The sequence below is a fragment of the Lactuca sativa genome, chromosome 1 (assembly GCF_002870075.4).
Source record: "Lactuca sativa cultivar Salinas chromosome 1, Lsat_Salinas_v11, whole genome shotgun sequence".
In the NCBI taxonomy this organism is placed as follows: Eukaryota; Viridiplantae; Streptophyta; class Magnoliopsida; order Asterales; family Asteraceae; genus Lactuca; species Lactuca sativa.
This window is the reverse complement of record NC_056623.2, coordinates 229,575,988-229,583,972: the sequence shown is the minus strand read 5'-3', so window position 1 is coordinate 229,583,972 and position 7,985 is coordinate 229,575,988. Positions and strand designations below refer to the sequence as shown.

The following is a 7,985-nucleotide window of genomic DNA, read 5'->3' as shown; positions in this document are numbered from 1 at the left end:
ATATATATATATATATATATATATATATATATATATATATGACGGTTTGGTTCGAGTATCAGTGGATAACTAAATATCCAAACTGAAACCGACCCGTAGGTACCCGGTTTTTTCGGTTTCGGGTTTTTTTTCGATTTTGGGTTTTTTCGGTTTCGGGGTTTTTTGCACACCATTTACAACTTTATCTCAGCTCCATGCCAATTCTCATTGCCACCTATCTTTACATGTAAATGGATATGGGGAATGTTTCTGATCAAAAGATTATAACACACAAGTCAAATATATATATATATATATATATATATATATATATATATATATATATATATATATATATATATATATATATATATATATATATATATATATAATTCAACATCCTTTTATTTATAGGCTAAGAACAATACCTACCAATGTCTACATCCAAATTGCACATCGTAGCGTAATTTTCATTCTTCATTGATGAGTATATCTGAATAGGTTCCCCTGTACTCATCTTTGACCATATTGATACCTTAAAGACACAAATCTACATCATCATAAGAGAAACCATGAAATATAAAAGTTAGATTTAAAGAAACAAACAAATATATACCATTTTTGCACCACCAAGTCTGAATTTTCCACTGTTTGTTTGACCCATACTTTTTCCTAAATAAAACTGCATCATCTTTATATATTAGAAAAAGTAACTTGACAATGCTACATACAAAAACTTTAACTACAATTTATTTATGGGGATATATATTAAATAACTAAACCTCGTCCAAACATATTGGGGATGGCATGCATCATGGGGCATTCCTTTTCCATTATCCTACATACGAATTTCAAAATGTATGTTGTCAGCAAATAATTTATGGGAGTAAAAGTTCCAATCAATACAATAACATCTCCTGGTATCGAGGTTGAGCAAGATAGATACTAACTCTGATTAAGATCACTAGCTTTACGTTTCCCAGTTGTTTTTGATTCGCCTTTGCTCCTTCCGGACTCCATTGGAGGATTCTTCTGATCAGTCAAAATTAGGGTTTTCATGTCGTCTTGTTGGAGAGCGAACAAGACAATTTTTGTACCAGATGTCCCGAGTTTTACTAACAGACAGAAAAGAAAGAGAAGGGAAGGAAAATAATAAATAAATAAAAACATGTTCCTGAGTTGGAAGGAAATGAAAAGAAAGGAAATAACACAATTTTACCAATATTTTTTGGGAATCATATTACATACATAGTTCTAATTGGATACGAATGTTAATCTTATTGTCATCTTCACATTTTGTGTCTTCACATTCTTTTACACACATAAAAACATATTTAGTCAAAACCCACCAACATATAATATTCAACTGACTAAAATATCAATGGGTAGGAAACATAAATAATATTAAAATGAAAATTTATGTGACTATCTTTTACTAGCATTTGTCTACCTGAAAAGAAACCAAACTTTAAAATTTGTCCAAAACAATGCAATTTAATCAGACTAACATTCCAAAAACCAAAATTCAATTTGTGAAACTAAAAATAACTCAAACATAAAAACAAGAAATCAACACCTATTATCCGAAATAATTTATTTACCTGCACTCATCATTGTTTTTAGTAGATCCTACTGTATGTTCATTGGACAACTAAACAGTGTCCAAGCATGTGCTTGGTTATGAGCTAAATACATGAGAGCACCTGGTATTTCATGGGGTTTCAAACCCATCGGCTTGTGATGGTAAGTCTACGTTGTGCCAGAATGGCCATCAACAAGCAACTTAGATGAACTACTTGCATTTGTCTCTATTTCGGAATATGAGTGGGTGAAAGAATGTCATTATTAATTGAATTCCATGTGACTTTTTTTTGTAAAAAATGGAAAGGACTATGAAGAGGGCATCTTAACAGAAGCAAAACCAAGCAACACAGCACAGATATGGCCAAGGGCAAAATAGTTCAACGGAAACAACAAGGAAGAACAAATAGCATCAACAAGAAGGATTGAAAACAGAAAGCAACAACACATTTTGGCTTATTTTTGCTGATGGTATTGGTTCCTAGTGTTGAAAAAATGTGTAAATCAGGAAGAGCAACTAAGGCTGTTTTTTTTTTCTACATTGTTGTTGTCTAGATATAGTATTGTTTGGATTAATGATGCATCAGCAGCATGTTGACAAGAGAATGAAGAAATCCAGGAATATTTTTTACAAAAAGTGGAACATATTATAAATACATAAATAAACGTATTAATTTTACTAAAGTTTATGGGGAAAATGAGGTTATTTCATCTTCTACATAGTTAGCATAGACTCCACAAATTTCAATGCAGCCAGTGTCCACCATACAAATATTTCTTTGCTATGATATTATGATATCAACATTAAAATCAAGAAAATTCTTTTCTTGCTGCTAACATGGAAGATGAGAATAAGTTTTCCATTGTGTTTGTCAATTATTAATCATTGATAGATATCACAGTGAGAGAAAACAAGTAGTTAGGTGCATCATGTTAAAAGTTTTCACTTAAAATGTTTGATTGTCAATAACCAGGTTCGAGTGACTTTTTTCTTAGCTCTTCGAGAGTAAAGAAAAAAAAATGAAAATAGGATCAGCGAAAGTAGTCCATGAAATACGTAAAGCAACAATAACAAAGGAATTGAACCAAAACAGGTGACGATTTAATGAATCAATAGTCAAATAACACCCATAAACATTATTAGCTCATTGATTATTTCTTAGTTGAAATACACTTGCAGTAGAACACTGATTTGAAACTAAAAAAGAAAACAGAAACAAGTTTTACCTGTGAGATTGCAGGGACGAAGATTGAAGACCTGATGAACGGCTTGAAGATACAAATCTTTTACGTGATGTGGTTTATACAATTTATGATTTGCATCGTGCGTATAAATAGTGATAAGAGGGTAATTGGGTAAACTTCAAATAAATTGGAAGGAGATACGGTTGACTTCTTTCTAAATCTCTCCAATTTGGGAGGAAGATTCGGAGGGAAGATTTTCCCTTATCTTCTATTATTTTCTTTCCAAATCCACGAAAAAAAAAAACTGATTAGACTTGGGACATCTGCTACAAAAACTGTCTTATTCGCTCTCCATCAAGACAAAAACACACTTGCCGCCTCTTGAAAACCCAACCGATAAGAAGAATTCTCCAATGGAGTCCGGAGGGAGCAAAGGCGAATCGAAAACAACTGGGAAGCGTAAAGCTAGTGATCTTAATCAGAGTTAGTATCTCTCTTGTTCAACCTTGATACCAGGAGATGTTATTGTATTGATTGGAGATTAATTTCAACTTTTAATTGGTTCTTTCAGAGTCTCCGTTGGTTTTTTCAGAGTCTCTTGCTGAGTTCTTTGCCGAGAATAAGAACATTGCTGGGTTTGACAACGTAAGTTGTATTGTGTAATCTAGTATATGTTTTCTTCGTTTTGTTATGAACGATTCAGTATAACTTTACTTGATGTGATCTATTCCGACATACAATAAAACATGAAAAGGCAATTAGTTGGCCTTAGGGTTGTTATGTATTTAACGTTTTATAATTATATAATTGTATTTGAGTTTCAGCCTGGAAAATCGCTTTACAGCACGGTGAAAGAACTTGTTGAAAATGCACTTGATTCTGCAGAGTCCATTCAGGAGCTTCCATTGGTCGAAGTAACAATGTAAATGTTAATAATATTAGTATATATATGTTATATGCTATATAGTTGTATTTTTATTATATTGTTTTTTATATCACAGTGAAGAGCTTAATAGAAGCAAGTTCAATTCCATGATTGATGACGATTATGAGACATTAAAGGATAGTAAGGTGAGGTTTGTATACACAGATTTGTGAATAGATTTGATGAATTCTATTTAAACTTTCAAATAAATCATTTTTCTTGTTATAATCTTATCAGAAACGGCTTGGCAAAAATTCAGCACTTGGGAAGAAAACTGCTGCAAAACCCATGAAGGGCCCCTCAGGTTATTATAGGGTGACTTGTAAGGTGTGAAGATAACATAATATTTTCCATTTCAAACCTTGTATTATTCTATTAGTTTCATGTTTTACTCCCATAAATTATTATATATACATTTTGAAATTTGTATGTAGGATAATGGAAAAGGAATGCCCCATGATGCAATCCCCAATATGTTTGGACAAGGTTTAGTTATTTAATATATATCCCCATAAATAAGTTGTAGTTAATGTTTCTGTCTGTAGCATTGTCATGTTACTTTTTCTAACATATAAAGATGATGGTTGCAGTTTTATTTAGGAAAAAATATGGGGTGAAACAAACACGTGGAAAATTCGGACTTGGTGGTGCAAAAATGGTATATATTTGAATCTAATTTTTATATTTCTCTTATAATGATGATGTATATTTGTGTCTTTCAGGTATCAATATGGTCAAAGATGAGTACAGGAGAACCTATTGAGATATACTCATCAATGAAGAATGAAAATTACGCTACGCACTGCACTCTAGATGTAGACATTGATAGGTATTGTTCATAGCCTCTCTGATAAAAGGATGCTGAATTAAATATATTATTTTTTTGACATGTGCTATTGATTGAAATTTTACATGATCAGAAACATTCCCCATATCCATTTACATGAGAAGATAGGTGGCATGGAGCTGAGATCAAAGTTGTAATTGAGGGAAACTGGACAACATACGGTGTATGTAAATCATGTATCATTTTTGTTCAATGTAATTATCTCTTAAATTAACATTTATGTTTGCAGTCGAAGATATTGGAGTATATGTGTCAAATGGCAGTTATTACTCCTTATGCAGAATTCAAGTTTCGATTTGTTGCAGTTACACCAGAGTGAGTAGAGTCTTATTTTTTATATAAATATAATTTCACATGTTGTTTGTTGATTAATGTTTGTTTTTTCTGTAGTGAAAATGGTAATGGTGTGGTGGAGAAAAGTTATCCAAGATTGACAGAGGAAATACCTCCAGTTCCTGTAGAAACAAAGTACCATCCATCAGCTGTGGATTCGCTGCATATCATCCAACGCCTGATTGGTCAAACTAAAAATCAGAATCTTCTGGAGTTTCTTCAGCATGAATTTGTTAACATTCCCAAGGCACAAGCTAAAAGATTAATCGGTATATTTAAAACAATTTTACTACTCACTCACTTGTTTTTTAAAAGTTAATCTTTATCATGATGATGTTTTATTTATACAGCAAAAATGGCTCCCGATGTCACCTCCGAAACACAAGTCCACTCTTTGACTCTCCAACAAATTGCTTGCATGAATCAGTTGTTTCAACATACCAAATTTGATGATCCTAGTGGCAATGTATGGTACTGTTTCCTCCTCTAAACATATATCTATCTAGGTGCTTCACCCATTAAGCTCATAAAAACAACTTAATGCTGCTTCTTTCTAGTGTCTTGCACCTTTAGGAGAGAACTACTTTGGCGAGGGTATATATAAGGTGCTGCAGCCGAAGATGGTTGCAACATACACTGCAAAAAGGTAAAAATCCATCCATATCTTAAAAATACACTCATAATCAAGCATGTATTAAAAAATGGCTACATTTCAGAGCTCAAGTATATCAAGGACACCCGTTCATTATAGAAGCTGGAGTTAGTCTGGGAGGAGAATACTTCAAGCAGGTGAGTTATTATATAAAAGTTGTGTAAAATAACACTAATCTAACCTAATAAATGAAAATCAATTTTGCCAAATGTCATGTTCTCATTGAATTTGACACATGTCATTTTCTAAGAATTTTTGAATTATTTCTTTTCCACTTGTCATTTTCTTAAATATTTCGTTTTTCTTAGATTTAAAATCCACATTTTAATGAAATTTATATATGTAAAGTAGATCATTCTATTAAATTTCATAATAAATGTTCTACAACCTTTATTACTTACTTAATTTATTATATTCTTTGTATTTATGTAAAATTATTATTTTAAAAAATATGTAATGCCTATAATTTTATACTAAACTTTTTTTATAAACCCCTGTAGTACACGGGTCTCACACTTAGTTTGTTGCTATGGAATTTTAAGGTGGAAAAGATACAAAATTAATAAGATGCAGGAAAAAATTGGCGTTTTTGTTAACATTGTAAGCACAAAAATTCCGTTCAAAGGGACTGGAATGGAGTATATTGGAGATGACATAAGCGAGATTGCTGAGGCTGTCAAGGTCTATTCCCATTTTTATTTTTAATATAACAATATTTTGCTTCCTTATTAGGCTAATAATAATAATAATAATAATAATAATAATAATAATAATAATGTCCTCCTCTATGTTATTTTTTAGACTTGCCTTGAAGATTGCTGCAACCAGCTCAAGTCCCTAATAATTAAACAAAATATGGATTTGTAAGTTGATCATCTTTTATATCTGTGAGATATTAATTACTTTTGTTATTCTCTCAAGTTAATAATAATTTATGTTTTTAAATTGGCTTTAGCTATATTGATCAAGTTTCAACTGCTCATGCTAACATACTGGAGATTCGCCGACAATTGAATGGTTCAGATACTGAATTAGTGACAAAAGAAAAGCTGGCTCAAGATCTTCATGAACAGGCTAAAAGGGTATCTAAATATTTTTAAAGTTTTGCTTTGCTTTAATAATTATTTGTAAATTTGATTTTTGTTTCTTTGTGTTAGGCGGGATTAATATAAGATTAGATGGCAATGGAATAGTCTGCAGGTCTCCAATTATTGGAGCTTTTGTTCATAAGGGTATCAGTTTGTTTATTTGGGTTTTGTTCATAATGGAACAAAGATTATGGGACATTTTGTTTATTTGGGTTTTTTTTGTTCATCTGGGTTTGTTGGTCTTTTGAATTTGATGTTTGAACTAGGGTTCATTTATGTGTGGAAATTGAATATAGCGATTTGGAAAACAATTACTGGTTTTCAGGTAGATGCATATGATTGATCGGTTCAGTTTGGTACCGATTTACCGTCAATTTTAACTTACTCAAAGCTTTAGCCTCATTCTAGACTAGTATTATATCCGTCCGGTGGCCGGTTGACCGATGTAAAAACATGTATTTATTTTCTTTTCTTTTATATCATCCAACTTTCACTTGTTCCCATTATAGTATTGTAGTATAACAAATCTACCGAATTATAGTCATATCATTCATATAAAGTTGTTTTTTTTATAGACAACGCATTGCGAGCAAGTACCTTTGGTGATGTGTGATATCTTGTGTACATCTGTGTCACAGGGCCTTGCAAGTTTAACAAAGCTTCAAACTCAAATTTTCCGTTCACATTTAGACCATTTGTTGGATACAAACCAGAAAAACAATAACAAAATGCTTCTGTACACACATAAAGGAGAAGAGAAGATGGTTCTTCTGTTCTAAAACAAAGACTTTTATTATCAACACCAAGAACAACTTTTACATCAGATTTACACATATGTATATATAGAGTCTCAATAGTTATGACTTTTCAACCCAACCATGACAACCCTTCAAACCATTGTGATTCCTCAATTGTGATGCTTCTATTCAATCTGAACCATCATATCCCTGGGTAGAAAAAATATAACCCAAAATGCACAAAAGAACAAAAATAAAAAATTGTTACTCAGGGCCTGTGTTTGACACAGTTTCCTTAAAACAAATTCGTCTTATATGTGTGTTTGTTTCCAGGATACAACAGTAGTAAGGATACAACAGTAGTAACTGACTTTTCTTGGTCACCCGAACCCTCACTTGGTTTGGAAATTACCTTGGTTGCAACAAGAGATGATAGAAGTAGAATCGTAAGAGAGGAAGAGATTGATTTCATTTCATTCAGTGTAAACTAAATACTCAAGGAGAGGTTCTATTTATACTATAAATCGTCATTGATGTCATTAAACATCAAAACGTATCAGCCAATTAAATAGCATAATTAATTTATAGATCAAAACCGAAATCTATTATAATAGCTTTTAATTCGGGTTTGTAACTGTTAAGCGAAAAGAAAATAATT

At 31.8% G+C, this 7,985-nt stretch overlaps 1 pseudogene; it reads left to right on the top strand.

Moving 5' to 3' along the window:
• Positions 1-1,692: 1,692 nt before the first annotated feature.
• On the top strand, positions 1,693-6,674 carry LOC111879276 (DNA topoisomerase 6 subunit B-like; annotated as a pseudogene).
• The last annotated feature ends 1,311 nt before the right edge of the window (positions 6,675-7,985 follow it).